We start from the raw sequence: 20,055 nt of genomic DNA, 5'->3' as shown, positions 1-20,055 counted from the left end.
AATGACTACTTTCCAATTACTCTTTCCATGGTGTCCAGTATACTTTTATTATATAGTATTCTTTTTTTTTTTTCTCTGTTTCACCTTTCTTTTTTAAAATTTCAACAATCAACTATCTGACTTTTTAGCTGAGCGCAGTGAAAAAGATCGCCAGGGACAGAGATGGTGGTACGATGGCTCATTCAAGGTTTCAAATTCTGATTTCAATCTTTGAAAACTCAATCTGTGCAATCATAGCCAAGTCCTTCCTGACTAAACTGATCAGAGAGAGCAGGTGGATCCTCTGGGATGAGATCTTCAGATTCCTCCTCTTTTATGTCGAATGTGTGGAAAGAACAGAGGGACCTCACGTATTCAGAGCTCCTGTGGGGAGGCAAAGCACTCCTGCTTGGTGGAAACCTTCGACAAACACTCCCAGTGGTCAAAAGGGCAGGGGCAAGCTTGCAACACTCTGAACGTGAACATGAAGACAGATGAGGCTGAAAAGCACTATGTCCTACTACCTCCTTGATTTTTATGGGAAGGTAAAATTAAACACAGGGAAAGTGAAGTTCATCTTCAGATACCTTCAGAATACAGATGAAGGATCTCAATACTCAATACTCTCAATACTCCCGTTCCCTTCACCTGGAAGTAGTGTCAGAGAGAACCTTCTCAAAGTTTCTATATTCTTGTATTCTTATGTGCTCCTCTGAACAAATATATCAAAGCCATCAATGACATGTGTTTGGCTGAGTCCCCTGGAAAAGAGAAAGTCTACATTTCAGTTGTTTCAATGCTAGAGACAATTACAAAGAGGCACTGCCTGTTCATAGTCCTATACATTGACACCCTCTGGAAGTACTACCCATGAAATTTTATTTAAAACATGAGCTGCATCATGCTGCAAGCAGGTCCTGACCGGACTTTAGCATGGTTGTGGTACAAATGATGTACAAGGTCATTGAGGGTGAGATTGCTGTAGGCACAAACAAGGGGTCAAAGGGTCTTTCTACAAGTATTCCTCACCATGTCAAAAATGATGAGCTTCCCATCACCTTTGTCAGGTGGCAGCTCCCTGTCAGACTGGCTTTCTCAGTTAGAAACAGCTAAGGTCAGGGTCAAGAAAATGTGTCTGCTCACAGCCAGCACTACACAGCCTTCTGCAGGAGAAACAGAGCCACTAACATCAAGGTTTTTATTGAGGAAAATGCAATATTGTGTATATGGAGCTACTGTTTCTGTTTAAATGGCTGTAATTTGGCAAACAATATCATATCAATTGTCAAGATTTGTATTCCTTTTTGTTTCTTTCTAACTTCTATAATGACATGTTTCACTCCATTCTTGCCCCTAGTTGTCCTAAATAACAAGACGGTGAGTCTCTGGCCTTGCTCAGTGGGAATTTACCAATGCTGACATTAGCATGCTAACATGCTCACAATGACAATAATAACATGCTGATGTAAATCTATGTTCATCACGTTCCCCATATTGGTTTAGTATTGGTAGTATTGGTTTAGTAGTTTGGGGTTTTTGAACATAAATAAATCCGGACAAAGTAAAATTTTGAGCCAATGGTGCCAGAGGAAAAGTCAGTGGATCACCAAAGTCATTAGGATTCTCACTCAGATAGCAAGATACTTCTGGCCTATAATTGGGCCACATGCTTGTGTTTCTTCTGGTCCAGTATACACCGGTTCCACAGCCCGAGTCTGGCCCATATACAGCATGATTGTCAGATGCTACTTGCATATTTGGACCAATTTCGGTGCACACACAGAAAAGCAACTCATTTTGCTATCAGGACCTTGCTCCATGGCAATGAACGGTATAGTGCCCACCCAATCGAGATTTGAACAATCTCAAGCCAAGAGTCAAACTGAAAGTCAGCACTTGTATCTAATACTCACTGTTTCATTTGAAATCCAATGTACTGTACAGAGCCAAAACAATGAAAAATATATTGCTTTCCTAATATTTTGTGACTGTACTGTATTTTGTGATTGTTGCACTCGAGGCGGAGCTTTTGGAATCAATAATATAAAGGATATTTTCCATTAGATTGAAAGCCAGCTTATCTGAACACTGTGTGTGTGCGTGTGAGAGAGAGAGAGAGAGAGAGAGAGAGAGAGAGAGAGAGAGAGAGGAAAATTGGTATTTTAGACAAGGAAAAGTCTTTAAAATTGAAAACAATGATATTCTGAATCGGAGCACAATAGAAACAACATGAAGCATCTTTTACAAGAGCTAAACAGTGATAAACAAGGGTATTAAAATAGTATAATAAAAATAATTTTATTGTTTTTTTCTGATCATGCCTGTTGTGTGGTTTGGTTTCCCATAACATCAACTCTGTTGAACTAATGGCATTCATGAAGTGAAGTTATATTATTATTATTATTATATAAACTTACAGTCTGTCTTATCATAACATCAGAAATTTATAAAAATGAAGCGTAACATTCAGTGCACAGAAAATGATTAAAAATAGTTTGAGCTATGTCACTGTAAATTGGACACTTTTAAGAAAGCCACTAAAATTGTTATCAAGATCAGCTGTTGCATGCTTAAATTTGTGAAAATTAACAAGAAGAAATAAAAAAAGGCCCATAATCTACAAATGAAAATGTTTATATGGTGATCAGGCAAAGGCAGAGGACTCTTATTTCAGAAAACCACCGAGCTCACAGCAATGCAATCATTCATTTTATTTTATGTTGTTGTATCAATATGTGTAATGGCACAGTTAGATGTTGGATGGGATGCGTACTGAACAGTTTGAAGGGCTGTAAAAAAGGAATTACTCTCAGTGAGCAAAAGAAGAAATCCCTGTATGATGTAAAGCAACAGAACAGCCCTGCTATAAACACTTACAGATTCAGCAACAAATTGAGGGAAATAACTTCTTTTTCTGATGAATACTGCGAGTGAAATTTTATAAATAAAACTACAGACCTGTATTTGTGCAAACATACTGAATAGGATATAACTGTACCTTGCATTATCATTAACTTATCATATCTTTACATTAATAGCATCATATGAATTAATGCTATTGGACAGGATTACATAAAATATTACTTGTACGCTTGACCTTTCTCAATAATATTTGATAATAATCATTACATTCAAATGTAGCTTTACATTTAGCTGCATAGTTGGCTACTCATGGTAACACTGGACTGATGACAGCTAACGCTAAATTAAGCTCAGTGCTGTACCGTTAGCGTTAGCCTCATTTACTGTTTGAGCTCTGCTGCAGCTCTGAATATTAAACAGCACCATGTTTGTTCTTTGACAAAACCATTGTTAGCCAAGTGTAAATAATGGAATAATACAGATGCCAAGTGCATATTAACCAGACAACATCCACATTTTTTTTTTTTTGCTGTTGTTGTTTCACCAACTCACACAAGTAACTGCAATTAGCTGCAGCTGAGTAAACCCACCGGTGACAGTTGGCATATAGTCGGTGAAATCAACAGTTTTCTGGCTCACACTTTCACTTGTTAAAGCTTGTTAAGACACTTCTGATTACTTAGGTTATAATTAAAATTGCGGTGGCGGTTAGGTGTTTCTACTATTTTCTTCCCCTTTGTATGTGAGAGGTTTGGACTTATACTGAAAAAAAGTTTTTTTTTTTGTTTTTTTTCCCAACTGCATCAGTGCTGATTTAAGCCACAGAAATCAGTCGGACTGTTACTATGTGCTTCACGTACTATAATGTGGGAATGTGCGCTGATGAGATGTGCTACCACTGACGACCTCCTCCTGGTCATCTGTTACTGATTGAGACTCGCCTCTGTTCTTTGTCTGTGTGTGTGTGTGTGTAGCAGTGCCCTAGGAAGATGTGAGCACAGCAGGCATGGCGCTAACTCATGCAGCTCCTCCTTAAAAGTCAGTCACCCTCTGAAGCTCACATGTGATCTGCTCAGCACCCTGTCCGTGTGGACAAGGACTTATCATGAGAGAAGAAAGCACATACTGGGCTCCTCCAGGCAGACCCACTGCCAGCCGACCTACGCACCCCAGTGCTGAATCAGGAGGTAAACCCCACCATGTTAGTTGCTTCCACACAAAAGACACAAGGTGTGGTTTGCATGGTTTGTCTAGAAGATAGACTAATCCAGTGTGGATTCTCCCCACTCAGTCTTTTGTACATGGCTAATCCTTTCATATGGCATGGCTCTGATTGCGCCCTAGTGCCAATACACAGAGACACTGTACCATGAACATAGCTCTGTATGTGGTATTAAAAGGGATAAAGCGAAATGTGAAAAAAAATTGTATATACAGCATGGTGGGTTCACAGACTCATGGTTCTGGTTCCTCGCCAGATGAGAACAATGATGTATTTCCCTCCAGCTTCTCTGCCAACATTAACTTACACTGGTAATGTTGAGCAGTCTGAAACTCGTCTGAAACCCATGCACGTGTCCACACATTCAGCTCACTCATACATGGGTTAACAGGGTTTTCACTGGAGGTCTTAGGGTCCCAACCCTGATTTGAAGCTTCTGTCACATCTGTGTATCGAATTGTTGAAGTTTACAATCCTGACAATGGTTTATAATGTGAATACAGTGCATGTTAAATGGTATAATATTCTGAAAACATGCACAAGAGGGTGCAATATTAATGTGGTGGACTTGCTAAATTAAATTTGAAATTCTAGGACTGTGGTTTTATGTCAGTGCGAGCTGGTGGACAGACCAGCAGCATGATGTGCAAATCTGCAGTAACAAGACTGAAAAGGTGGGGCTAATTAAAAATAATGAGCTGTGTGAGTTTTGCTTTACCAGCCAAACCTGCTACTTAAATATATATATGTATATATAGGATATATCACGGGTCTGATCACAGTTTAACAAAATGTTAATCTGTATAATTCCTGTTTACCACTGAGATCCATCAGCCTCCAGACAAACTAACATTATATGCAACTGCAGACAGAAATCTGAGGAGAAAGACAAAAAATAAAGAAAAGTGGACTTCATGATGTCTCACTTCATTAAGCTTCTTATCTAACAATTGCAGTTCATAAAAGTATCATGCAAAAGGGAAGTTTGTTATAAACTGTGCCTAAAGGAAGCAGGAATGCCTTATATTATTCAGCAAGACTCCATAAAAAATGAAAGCAGTATCAAGAAGTACTGAAACATTAAGAAGGCACTCGTTTACTTTTGCTATCATTTCAGATCCTGTTTAATATCCCAATGGAATCATATCTGACATGGTTTAGTACTCAAATTTTTTTAGCTTACTTTACTTTATCTTAGTTTTAATTGATCATATCGTAACATCAATTGTCTTGTAGCTACTCAATAGCAAATTCAGATTTTTTTTTCTCTTGTATCCAAACAATCATTATATTTCTATCCGGTATTATTGTAAGGTCTTGACCTTACCTCGTGAAGTGCATTGAGATAATGTTCGTTATGATTTGGCCCAATACAAATAAAAATAAATTGAAAGTTGAATTATTGCCAGTTTACGGGTGTGAAAATAAAAAAACGATTTATCCCACTACAGACTTTCTCCACAGGTGGATCAAAGATTTTCCTGATGACCTAACTTTAATACAAGGAGGCCAACCTTCACGCAGCTGAGTCACTGTAGGTACGTCTCAGATGGTATGATTCTAAACCCAACAAAGAGAAAGAAAGAAAGAAAGAAAGAAAGAAAGAAAGAAAACCCAATAATAAAATGTTAATTAACTATCAAAGACTTTGAATATGATTCTACACGAGATACTACTACAGATAGTACAAGTAACCATCCACCTTAACTTTGAACCATCAATTAATGTCCCCAGTATCACAGCACTTCCTCGGATGTGTGTATGAGTCATTGGGTAATGGGAAGAAAAACAAAAGCACCCCCCCCTCCCTTTAACTGGCCTGGTGAAAGGAGCTGCTCTTCACATTCAGGGGCAAAAGAGATTTGGGTCTTGTTCCATGTTAAGGGGATAATTAGAGCAGACATTGCATTTCCTGTAGCCATCACTTCAGCATCACAGCCCCCCCCCCCCATGTGCCAGGCTGATTCCCACATGCTGCAAGGAAGAATTACATGGGAGGCTGTATAGGTCGCGTCATGCGAGCTTTACGCCGACCTGATTCACAACATAGGACTGACCAGTGAATCAGCAGAGGAGAAATGCTCGCTGCCCAGTCAGTAAATGATTTCCCAGCAGCACAAATGTTCACTGTTCAATACTGACCTTGACGGTTTTTATTTGAGAGCTTAAGTATTTCTTTTTCAGTGCTTGCTTTATTAAAAATCTAACCATTCATTGGCTTTTCAATGAATGTTTTTCTAGAGATGTCAATGTGTGTCCTTAGTCGTTAAGTCTCTGCAGCCAGAGTTACAGCCAAATGCCTGAAGGACAGAGGGCATTCCTTTGTTGAACTACAGTCTACAAATGGGAACTTTTCATGCTAAATCCAAGCTGAGTAACAAAGGCTTCAATTCACTTCATCTGCTCTTCTGATAAAATTTTTCTGAATTATCCCAAATCAATGCAGCACTGCTGATGGTATTTGTGGTGTTTGACGGTCAAGTGGTACTCCAGAGAAACCAGCAAGTTGATGGTGAGTGAGGCTTGATAGAAAAAAGTGTCTGCAGTCACTATGTTGGCTCCATCCTCTGCTCTCAGGTTTCAGTGGATGCTGCACAAAAGACTACGGCCAAACCCTGCAGACAACTGCAGCGTGTAGTGTGAGTGAATCTGATCCACCACAGAGACAGTGAGAACAACATCTTTTACTCTGTAAGGGCTGGAAGCTGCTGACATGCACTCGAGGATGATAATGCCGAGTAGACTCCGCAGGGGTCCTCGATGGGTGATTGGCTCCTGTGGAGGAGCTGATATTGGCAGGAAGCCAGTGTCAAGGGGCATGGACAGTGTGAGTCTGAGAGGGTCTGAGAGTGTAGGTATGCATGCGTGTTCATGCACTTAACTCCTCTCACTGAGCCAAAGTCACAATTCAGCCTTCACTACAAGAAGGCATAACACTCTTGTATTTACTTAATCATAAGGTAGAGCTGCAAAGTCAGTGCTGCTTCCAAAAGCATTGATCCTTGTTCTATGCTCCCATTTCAAAATGTTCCTTTTAATTATGTCTTTAATTACATCTTCAGTGTAACTTTATGTAGAAACACAGGAGTCTCCAGAATAATTCAATGGAAATATAAGTTTATTACTAAAGGTTGGCATCCAGTTTTTAATTATTTCATCTTTTGGTATCTCTTAACACTACTATAGCCTTGAGCTACGCCACAATGTGGAAATTTGACCACCGGGTAATAAACTAATGACAACACCTGTGTTGACGATTACACTGGTCTTTTTACAATATCTGTAGATCAGAAGTTTTAACTCCTAATGCTGCCAACTTCATCAGACAAAGTTTGCAGATTGCCTCATTAATTGTATCAAGTTATTTTTTGTATTAGGTTCAAATCTGAGAAATTGCCAAATAGGTTCTTCAGCTTTTCACTGAAACTCCAAATGCTCTGCTGAAAATAAAGTAAAAATTTACCAAATGGTTTTAAAAAAAAAAAAAAAAAAAGACAATGAGGGCTGATCGGCAAGAACACCTGAACACCTTATGTCTCATTGCATGTTTTTATGTACACAGGCTTGTACTTTCAACTATTTGTCAAAGAATCTGATATTTTCTGATGCAGCTGTTCATATTTTGTACTGAGAGATGCATGTCCACCCAAGCTCCAAATGTCAGTCACCTCACACTGTCTATGGATTCTTACTTCTAGATCCAGGTGTGGCCCACACAGCTTCCCCCACTACGCAGTTCTATATATTTCCATAAAGATATATCTTCAAGTCATTCGTTATTTCATTAATTCCCCCTCACTGGCAGAGTTTATAATATCTCACTATGATAAACGAAATTATAAACAACAATATTTCAGGGCTGCTTAGATTGTCATAGGTATGAGAGACTACAGCACAATGCTCTGGAGGTGTAGGGCTATAACTAACAATTATTTTTTTATCAATACATCTTTGAATTATTTTTAGATTAACCATTCACCACGCTATGAAATTATAGAAAACTGTGAAAAATGCCCATTAATTTCCCAGAACCCTAGGTCATGCTCCAAATTTCTTTTATCCAGCCAATGGTATAAAAACAATGTTCAAATTACAATGTACAGAGAAAACAGGTCATTTTCTCAAATAAGAATGTAGGAATGAAGGACAATGTTTGGCCTTTTACCTAATAAATGACTTAATCAATTCACTATCATTCACTATCAAAACTGTTGATTAATTTACTGTCAATTACAATTTTACCAATTTTCTCAGCTCTATTAGGAGCTATGAGAGGTTTGATGATACAAAGGGACATGGACCTGTTCTCAAATTTGTGCTTTGTGCTAACTGTGGTAGTGCCAGAGTGGGGGGCTGATCAAAACATCAGCTTATTTCTATAATTATTGCAATTAATAAAATCAATTGTAGTATACAGTGGATGATAAAAGAGAGAGGAGAAGGGGCTAGAAAGGTGAACCAAGTTGAGGACACCTTCAAGACCATGAAAAATAAATTATGCAATGGGATCATTAACCCGGCTAATTATGCAGTGGGACATACTGAATTGCAGAGTTTTGGGGTCTGGAGAGACGAGCTTTCAAAGCAATTCTCTTTAACTGGATAAGTTTTATAAAATAACAAAAAAGAGAAACAAACTGCTGTTCACAGAGCAACAGTTAAAAGACAAGGTTGGTATTAATCCTTCACACATGAAGACAAACTGCAGTATTGGATATCAGGACCAATATTAGTAAAAAAGTAAAGTTAAAGTAAAACAGACTGTAATTAACATGTAGGACCACATAGAGGCAGAAGATGTTGACACATACGAAACATAATCCAATACGTGTATAAAAATGAATATGAATTTAGTGTGTGGTGCAAAGTTTCTATAGTCATATTTTGGTATTAATTATGAATCATAAGGTAATGTAATTTTCATGAGACGTTCTTTATTAATCACCATCACAGTCGCTGCTCCCAGGCACAAAGAGGGTTGTGTGAGGGGAGGAGGGGTGGCAATTTATCAAGAGCGCAGATGCTGATGAATTATGAGTTCAACTCATACACAAGTATCTGCAGCTTGGATGGCTGTGGTATGATTCACTACAAACAGACACTTGGTACTTCAAGGTTGTGAGTTTATGCAATTTTTTGCAATGTCACTAGTTAAAGAAAAGTTGGACTCAAGATTTTATGGTTTTGCAGTGTGTGCGTGATGAAACAAAACAGTTGCAATTTGGTCAAGCACACAAACACAACACCTATCAATCAATCAATCAATCAATCAGTAAAGTTCCATCTTGGAGAAATCACTGTAATTTTGAAACGCGGAATGTTTTAAACAATAATTTCCCTTGGTTTAGTCAAAATTGAAGATTACTGACTGTAATTTTGAGTTTAAGTCAAATCCATCAAGTTTTCCTTTGAGAACACATCACGGTAATCTAGTAGACCTCAGTTGAGTTTAATTCAAAACCACGGAGAGAGAAGATTAAGTATTGATGCATTCCTCAGTAAATCAAGACACCAACCACAACATCTCATTCTCCACTAGGTTGCCTCCAATTTCACCCTGGCTTCCCCCAAAGAGGCCATATCTGACTGGAAGAGAATGACCACATGATCAATAAACTGGACCAATGATACTGTTCCACTGTCACCTGAAATGGATGCATTAAACTGAGCTAGGATGCTACCAAGGACTGGAAGGAGACTAAGCATTATCCTAATGGTGGAGGGGGTAGGAAGTGGACAGTGGCAACCTAATACCTTTGACATAGTAGAGCTTGAGCACACTGATTTACGTTTATATTATGGTGCAATTGTTCACCACAGTCATTCCATTCATGTCTCAAAGTGTTGTGCTGACAGGGCTGGTTTGGAGTTAGCCTGTCTATGCTAGATTTAACAAGTAAAAGTACATTCAATTTTGAGTAGTGGTAAACACTGAAAATACATATTTCAAACACTGAAACTACTGTTTATGCTCACTTCACACTGAGTGCAATATTAAAAACTTAATTCATATGATCAAAGCGGCATTGAGATATGAACATATTTACATTTCATTAAATTAGTTCTTGTAATGTGAGAGTGCTGGTAGTAGATTACTACCGATCTCACTGAGAATCAACACTTGCATTTTGATTACTTTCCATTGGAACATTGTATTTTTGAGGCCAATAACAATATTTGAAAACGAAGAAAATATGAAATATTGACTGGTCTTTGTTATTTTAGCATAAACTCCAAACATAACCAAAGATTTCTGATAGGGATCCCTTTCAATGTAGTAATCAAATTGTGACCAAGATATGCACTAAGCAGGACATTTTGCTGGTACAACTATGTCATGGCAACACTTTCTAGCCTATGTTTAACATACACTTTATGCCATTTCTTTACTTCATTTTCTTGTTACTTATGGGCAGACATATACGCTGATATATACCTGTCAGAAGCTAGTATTGGCCCACTGATTGGTCAGTTCCAAAGGTTTTCACTATCCTTCCTTATAAAACTGTGCAACCTCTGTATAATTGTTCGCAAAAGCTGACTGTGAAATTCTGTCTTATTAAAGAGCCAAAATCAGTGTCTGGTGAAGAAACTCTGACAATCCACAAGGCAGAGAGAGCCAGATATTTTCTTCAGGCTATGTCAAGGCTAAAACATATGTTCTTCAAATAGTTTAGCTGCTCTGTTTTACTAAATGTAATGCATTTGTATATTTATCAATATTTAATCAATTTAGGCAATAATTTACTTGTTGATTAATCAATGAATCAAAGAAAAGAAAGAAAGAAAATTAATTGGCTACTTTTCTGATAATCAATTAATCACTTTTGTCATTTTTAAAGCAAAAATGCCTAAGATGATGGATCCAGGCTTTCACATGTGAGAATTTGCTGCTTTTTTGGTCTTGCATTAAAGTAATGAAACATTTCTGGGTTTTGGACTGTTGGTTGGAGAAAAGATGTTTAATGATGTCCCCATGTACTCAATGATACTGTGATTTGTTTCATTTTTCACTGTTTCAGATGTTTTATAGATCAAATGTGTAATCAAGAAGACACAAGATTAATTGATAGTAAAAAACAAATCATTTCATGAAGTCGTACTGCAACTCTTCAATTACACACAGAAATCAGTTTTCAGCAACTTCTGCTTTCATTGACTTTATCACCATCAATGTACTATCACCTAAACGTGAGGAAGCTAGGAAACACCACCATGTTCATAGCCATGTTTTGATTAAAGCCAACTCGCTTTGATGATTTCACCATCACCATAAGAGTGTTTCTGTACAACACATACATAATAGTGTGGTGGATGGATACACAGTTTGCACAAGCATAACTGGCAGCAAATGAATCATTATTTCAATAATGGTGACATGACTATCTGAATCTGAATGTAATAATTAATAAATATCAAAGTAAGGCTCAATCCTTTTAAATGTAAAGTAGTTTGATGCAGAACACAGAAAGTGAACTCTGAAATGTTAATGCAGGTTACATTTAGAGTATGATCCACCATCAAATCACACTGAGTGAGTGCACCCTGTGCGGACAAGCCTATTGGACTGGGATCAAAAAACCTCCTAGCATCGACCCCTTCCTGTTCTGTCTTTTGAGAATACGCATCTTCTTCTAATCCAATCCCATGCTGTCTGCGTCTGTACTATGTTATCAGGCTGTGTACAAGCTATTGCTCAGATTCTGCTGACAGGTTTCCATTTGCATACACAGTAGTGCACAGAACCACTCTGCTGTACACTCGGCATCCTCACAGCATCAGCAGCAGGCAGCGCTAGATGATGAGGGCTATATGCTTTCTTCAAGTTCTTATGGCGGTAGTTAAGTGTCTCTACACTGGCAGAAAGATCAGAGTCGGCGTGCACGTGAGACTTAACTGTGCATGTGACAGTACATAGTGCAACTAGGATCATAGTAAGAACTGCTCTAAAAAACCTGTTTGCTTTACAGAAGCTTCTTCTCCCACGTGATTACTGAATATTTAATCGCAGTAGTAAGCCGTATTTCATGGTCTGTAGTATCCTAGCTGCTACCGGGACACACTACAGTCTTTAATATTGAGCATCCAATCAAATGCACTGAGAGGCAGATGCAGTAAGACTTACTGCACAATTCAACTCACTGTAAACCCAAGACATTTAGCGATTGGCATTCTCAATTTCTGAAGCTATCTCAGATTCTGAGCGCTGCATAGGAAATCTTGATCTTGACCTTGCACTGGTCTTCTTTGATCTTTATTGATGGGACTCTCATTACGTCGTAGGGGGAAAAGACTCACACGTTCTTTGATCAGCACAGGGAAGGCTGCATGCGCCTTGGATGGCGATAAAGGGGAATATGGTGGCTCGAATCATTATCGTTGGCAGCATGCTTCATTTCAAGTAGTTTGAGTTTTAAAACCGTGCTCTTGTAAGTGCTTCTTGTACAAATACAAGTATTCGCTGAAGTTAGAAATAAGGGTCAAGTGAAGAAATAACACTGAATTACCACAGGTGCGCTACTTGTATATTTGACCGAGACAAAACTACTGCCTCTGAAAGAAGCTCGCCAACCACTGTCTTCCCGTTTACCCAAGAGATTTGGAGGAAGATAAAGTGTATTTCACAGCTGGTGACAAAGAAACAAATGCTTGTTGTCTCAAATTTCAAAATGACATGGCAGGAAAAGTGCCTCTGCAGCACGCTTAAGGCCACATTTGATGAATCTGTTTACTTAAATCACTATCATCACTGAAGAGCCATCATCATCATTTTCTCCTTGTACACTAGAGCGCTAATACTGCCTAATTGCGGGCTCTCTAAACAGAACACCTAATGAATATTCATGAGCACTACAGAGCTCATTGTCTTCACAGGCGTGACTATTTCAGCTATGGATCTTAACCGATAATTGGACAAGCATAGGGAGATGCGCAAAGAGGGTGTGATTGTGCAACTCTATATTCAATTCCTGTGGTGAGTTGATGCTCCCTGTGGGCAGACTGTCATGTGGTTATACCATCTTTGAGTGTCCTTGCATGTGCATTAATTACCCTGAGAGTGTTTTTTTGATCTTCATCTGTTGGACGGCTTTTATGATGACACAAAAGAGTCATACTGCTGGAAAATTAAAGCAGCCATTAAGGCTTGATCTGGCTGCTTTTTTTTCCTGGCTTTGTTTGTGTGCCTCACTAATGTGATGAACCTCTATTCAAAAACAACTAGTAGGGCATGTGATTCATACACCGTACCTTGTTGCTAAGGTTACTCAACAAATTGGAGTGAAATTGAACTGCTGGTGCCTTAAAGATCAATAGAGGGCGGAGATTGGGGATGCACACATCAACTGGCAAAGTTTTATTGGGTGTTTCTTTGGCAATGGATAGAAATTACTGATTTTCTCCCTAAGCGGTCATGCCTGTTAATTTCTGCATCCATTCATCCATACACCTCCTACTATCTACACCCCAGACTTCTGTGGATGGAGACACTGGCCAGCAGTTTGGTTTCCCATATCTACCTCTTAAAATGATCCATATCTCTCTTCCTCATCCTTTCCTCTTCAAATTCTACAGCTTTAGTTTATCTTTTTACCCTTTTGTGAACAAGGACTTGTGAGTGATTGATATCTTCAGACATCTTTACTTTTCCCTCTGGCAAAATGTACAGACACATAATCCAGTATATGCTTCTTGCTCTGTTTTGTACTGTCAGAGCAGACCAATCTGATGTTAGAGTAAAATCCACTGTTTAGCAGAAGGGATGGACCAGTCAAACCATTTCTCTGTCGACACCAATTCCGCTAACCCATGGTATTGGCTGCTACCAAGTATCATTTCCTTTATCACCTCTGTTCAACGTGTAATTAAAATGTACATGTATTCCATCCATACAATGTCCCAACAAAGAGCTCAAAAAATGACTTGACAGATTGAAAAACTATAAAGTGCACTAAGAATGAGAGCGAACCTTAAAATTTAGATTTTGTTATTACAGCATATCGTGTAAAACTTCCATAAGACCATAAGTACTGTGACCCTTTAAAGTCATTGTCAATACTTCTATTCTTACAGTAATGGCTTTCCACAACCGTCACAATCAAATGCATCTATTGTGAAGCACATCCAGGAAGCGGCAAATCACCAGTGCCAACTTTATGAATGTTGACGTACAGCTGTAAATAAACAGAGAACTGACGTGGATCAAACAGCATGTTCAACACTACATTCCTACTTAGCTGTTACATTTTGATGCAGGAAATCCACATGGAAACACACTCCCCATGAGCACATTGGTGTGTGACCGGTATTTGTAGGGTTGAATGAGCTATGAAAAATCCACCCAGATGTCAGGTAAATCCTCACAAACAGGGAGACACGCCATAGAAAATGAAAGAGGAGATGTGAAATTGGACCTCTACACATAGAGAAGCCACTACGGGAGGCTGTATCGTACATCTAAAGGCTGTCAAGACAAAAAGCGAGCAAGAGGAGAACACTTCAGAGGATAATTCTGCACTGCAGCAGGGGGACTCTTGCATGCACAGCATTGTGACAAAGAAACATCATCTGGACTGTGTGAAAACTTCTGAGGTTACCATGGTAATGTGTCCCATTGTGTGTGTGTGTGTGTGTGTGTGTTCGTGTTTGTGTGTGTTTTACTCTGTGTATGTCATGTTACAGTGCTTCCACATCATCTCCTAGTCCCTGCACTGGCATAATTAATTCACTGTGATTTACAACTGCTGGCCCAGCATCGGCACATTGTGTTTTCATCATGACTTGGCTCATTAATAAAACACAGGGAGGGCACTGTGGTGGACTTCATGTGAACTACCAACAGCCTATTATAATATCCGGGATCAGACAATACATATAGATCGTCTGCAATGCAAGTCAGTGTAAGTTACTCCTGCAGCACAGTGTTAAGTTTCTCCAGTGGAAAACCAATGGATTTATTGGACAGCCCTGCTGATTCCTTAAAGGTCATCATCCCAAACCAGCAGTATGAAACCAGGTCAGCTACTGCAAAACCATTAAAGCTTCATCACCACTGCTTGGCTTTTAAATCTGAAGTAATTACTTGATTAATTAAATAAATTGATCAACAGAAAATTAACTGACAACTATTTTGATGATCTATTGATCCTCTGAGTAAATCTTCAAGCACAAATGCTGAATCTTTACTGACGCCATCTGGTTAATGAATGTATGTTCTGCTCGACTCACCCTTACTCCATTGTAAATTGAACATCTGTAGGTTCTGGATTACTGGATGGAACAAACAAACTCAGCCATTGCTCTCAGAAAGACTTCACTTTCAGGTCTAATTGTAGCTGTCTTTTCTCATTCATGATAAGACTATTTTGCAATTCCTTTTTTGTAAAACTGGAAGAAAACATAAAAATATCCACATTCTCTGTCTTTCCATGAATGTTCACTGTTTTACACTTTACACTTGTTTCTAATTGAGTCAGACATGCTAACATGAGCTGAGTTCTGGGGCATTTTGGCAACACCTTCAAGAGAGATCTTCCACCATATTGTTAACACTAAACATAAGCATTGACTCAGGCGTAACCAAATATGTAGACAGCTGCTGAGTGGGTCCAAACTCCCTGCTGCCTACATATTTGGAACGACTTCTTCCAATTAAATATTGTGAGTCAATACCCAACCCTGAATGTTTCCTGAATTTCCCTGTGCATCTTCGGTATGACCTGGTTTCACAAACCACTGGGCTCTGACATCATGGTGAAGAAATGGACCACGCTCCAGGGTTAAAATGCCATACTAACCTTTCAACTGTTCACAGAGGGATACATTATGGATCTATTTAGAGCCTGGTGGGAGGTGGTGGGAGGGAATATGGCAGAGGGATAGTAAGGGGAAGAGCAGTCACAAAGAGACTCGGAAAAAATAGTGATGGTGTGCTGTAAATAGAGTTCTATACTTTCCAGAGAGTAAAAACAAAACAAAATGGTTGAGGTATTGAGTTTAGAAGGAGAAAAAAGCAGCACTCTTTTATTTTCAGCCCCTGAAAGGTTAAAAGTACACTGGGGGCTGAATAATGCATCTTCACTTCTAACACCAGCTGTCCTCACATGGACACACACACAAAACACAGCAATGCAGTATGTGTTCCAGTCGGAGGATGCTGATATCCCACAAATTAGTCATATCATCATCTCCAATCCTAATTTGAGCTAATTTTCGTGAAGTGTTTACTATACAAACGTATTCTGTGTGCACGAACCAAAAGAAAGAAGATTCATATTAAATCACTGTGCACAAAAAGACACAGATAAAACATCTTCATATAGGAATCACTGTAGCATTGCTCTCCGACCACAGGAAGAGATATAAAACTTTAGCACTGCGAATTGTGCTTGCGCTGAAGCAAAGCATGTATGACACTGCATTTAAGTGTGTGTTTAAGGTGAGAGGAAATGGACAATGTGGCCTAGTTCTTTCCCCTTAACAGTCCTGATTTGAGGCAGAGGCAGGACACGTGTTCTGGCCCAGATACACCTGACTTCTGTTAGTCCTCACAGGTATTTAGGGCAGAGCTATATATTCAGTTCACTTGTCAAGTGTACACTCACATGATGCCTCAGCCCCAACCCAATTTTCAAAACCCCGAACATTGTTGAACACCGTTTTTTCTAAGTCTGTGTGGTCTGCTGAGACGCATCTATTTCACCACCTGTAAGTAGCGGTGTGATTGTTTTTAAAGACCCATGATCTACAGAGTGATGGAGATGTGTTTGCATACACACTCCCCTGGGGGTATAATGGGCAGCTGCAAAGGAGGAGTCTGTCAGATTTATAGAGTATTTATAGAGAAATATTTCAGTGGCCAGTCAGTGTGGCACATTTGCACATTTCAAGAATGAGAACATGGATGTGTGTGTTTGTGTGCCACCACTGAGTCATTGTCTTTGCATGTGCATGTGCATAAATATCGTGATTACTATCGGCTTTCTGCAGTAATTTGATTTCTCATGTAAATTCAGTTTTCTTAACAGGGGCAAGGGACTGAGAGAAACCTGGTTAACATGGCTTGATTTCTGCTGGCAAAAATTATTTTCAACCACGTGTGACAGAAACTGTTTCTTACTGGATTTTGAGGAAGACTTCAGACAGGGAAAATATTGCTTTCAGCTGCAGGATGAAAGGGAAGATTGTTATAAGTAGTGGTGCATCCTAGTGTCCCAAATAATTAAATCCAAAGCCCTTAGATAACAAAATGTTTATGGGTAGAGGAGGAATCTGATTTTACAGGGTTTTACAGTAACATGGACGTAATCACATTTCTCTGACTTCCTGCTTTAACCTGATTTCTCTCAATAACCTTGTTTCTTGTGCGCACGTAGACATAATGTGTGGCAAACTTTCTGGCAACACAAGTGAGCTCAAAGCTCCGCATTAAGAAGTAGACTGGTAGTGGGTGGTGTGGCATTCTGACTTCAAAGAGGCTGACCAACAGGCTGGCAGTCCTGTCCTCATGCAGTAATATGAAGAACAGTCTCCTTCCTCTGACCTCATTCTCTCAGTTACAAGTAGGCTCCTGAAAAAAATCCAATCTCTGACGGATGGGCATAAAAAAAAAAACTAACCAAAACTAATTTAATTAACAGTTTAAAAGTTTGCATACTGAAGCAGAATCGCTGCTTTTTAAGATCTTACAACTGTATTGCTTTTCTGAAGTTAAAAAATGACATCTACTGTTATGGATCTTATTACTTTAAAGAACCTATTACTACATCCTATCATTTAGATCAATAACTCATTTGAACTGACCATCTCTAGAGCCTTACCCTGAACAGTGATTGTCCAGTCATAGCTTTGAAACTGTTACTAGGAATTGCAAGTATGTCAAGATTTGGATTTCTCACATATTGAAGTGGTGCAGGGGGCTGTAGATTGTAGCAAGAGCAACATTCAGAGGGCATATATAATCATATATAAAGAGGGTTGCTTATTTTTGTTTGGCTTTTTTGTAAATTAACACAAGGCAGCCCTAAAGAGGCAGACAGCAGCCCCTCTTCGAGGGATTGAACAACTACAGAGCAGTTATCTATCTCTTACAGTGTTCAGAGACTCATAATAAAATTTGCGTTGTTGACACTGAAAACCTGTATAGGCCTACTTTTTTCCACACAGAAAATCCACAGGAATCGATAAGGGAATTGATAAAGAATCGGGTCAATAAGCAGAATCAATAATGGCACTGGTATCAATAAAATCTTATCAATTCTCATCCCTACTTCCAAGACAAGCTGCAATCTTTAGCATGTCAAGCTAATTAGCTAACTACCTACACTAGTAACAAAGAGTTAAGCTACTTGTGAGGCAAGTAGAATATCACTATAGTAACTACATCAGTTTGTGGGGTTACAGGTTACATTGAAATAAACCCCATTCATTACTCTACTAGTATTACAGTAGAACACTAATATATCAGTAAGCTATCAGAGGTCAAGCTAACATTAGCGGCTCTGTCCCTCCATTATTAGGATTTGGGAAAGTTTACACTCCCGCAACCCCTGCTGAGTGCATACATCATTACTTCTTATATGGGAAAATAAGAAGTTGTAGGGCTTAGTACAACCCCCGCCTAATTTTCACCCAGGAAAAACCCTGTTTTAGAATGATATATAGTGATCAAGTCCATACACACCCCTTTTACAGGGTTTCAAAACAAGATACCTTGAAAAATTAAAAGGCAGTTTGAGTGGCAATTTCACCAAATTCATATAACTAACACTCGATTAATTAGCTAGCAAGCTACAGCTGCCAGCAAAATGTCAACCTCCATCTTATTTCAAGGACACATTGAATTTTGAATGCTAAATCTTCCACTGTTATCACTGTACACTATATTTGTATATTTGTAATTGAAAACTGAAGAGGCTTCCTAGGCGAATAGTCAATAATCCCCCTGTAATATTTTCCTTTTCATTAACTGAAAAGGAAGTAATTAACCAAAAAGGTAAAGCCTATACACTTGAATGTCTATAGAACCAACCAACCAGACTACTATTCTAAAGAAAATGGAAATCCATTTGACATAGAAACATTGCAGGGACACTGAGATTATCTGAGAACTGGTTTTAATTAGTTTCTATGGGCAAAACTGTCTGGGCTGCTGCCAAATGAAACATGGAAGCCCAGGGTTTGTCTCACTACACTGCACAGAGGCCTCCCCACAAATACAGTCAGACACTACACACATACACACACGCTCCCCCTGCATAATGAATGGGTTTATAAACTACAGAGAGTTTACATCTGTCATTCTGTCAAGCAACTTGTGTTGACTTTGTGATTTGCGATCCGAGTTTTTATCCTCTGCGATCCAAGTTATTTGCTACGAGGTTGCCTGAGCATGGGCACAGTGAAAATGTACTTACAGTTTCATTCAGGTTTCCCGCAGGAATTGTCTTGGCGAGAGTGCTGCCTCTCGTCTCTCCAACATGAATCTGGTTCAGTAATCGAAGTGGTGGGAATGAGCTGAGGGCGGGCTGAGAGCAGTAATGTATTTCTCCATAAAAGAACTGTACGACCACAGAGCCAAAATATTACACTAACCTAACTACTGCTGCAACAGTGCCTATGGCTGACACTTTCGTTTGCTTTATTAGATGCTCCTTTTATCAGTTCCAGTCTTGCATTTGCCAGCAACAAAGATGAGTGGATTTATGGTCAACAATAAAGCTCTGTGTACTTACTCCCTTTGTAGAGGTCAGCACTTGCCTGACCTCTACAAAAACAGCAGAAATAAAAGACAGAACAATCAGCAGGTGTGAAAGAATCCACGTAGACACTCTTCCTCCCTCCCACCCCACATCAATTGTGTTCCCCTTGTCCTAATCCCTTCCTCCCTGCACAGAAACAGGCACAGGCACAAACACCTCAACAAGCAAGAGAGCCCTTTCTTCCCTCTGTTGTCACCTCAGCATCAAGCTGAGCTCGTCTCTTTGAAGACGGCT

The 20,055-nt window shown here is 39.1% G+C and overlaps 1 protein-coding gene across 1 annotated transcript in view; it reads right to left on the bottom strand.

Moving 5' to 3' along the window:
- Positions 1–20,055, bottom strand: part of stk32c (serine/threonine kinase 32C) — a 76,467-nt gene that overhangs the window by 50,547 nt on the left and 5,865 nt on the right. The window lies entirely within an intron of this gene.

This window comes from Seriola lalandi, unplaced genomic scaffold, assembly GCF_002814215.2.
Source record: "Seriola lalandi dorsalis isolate HSWRI2012SDOR001 ecotype SW California unplaced genomic scaffold, Sedor1 jcf7180002054795, whole genome shotgun sequence".
NCBI classification, from domain to species: Eukaryota; Metazoa; Chordata; class Actinopteri; order Carangiformes; family Carangidae; genus Seriola; species Seriola lalandi.
This window is presented reverse-complemented; position numbering and strand designations above follow the sequence as displayed.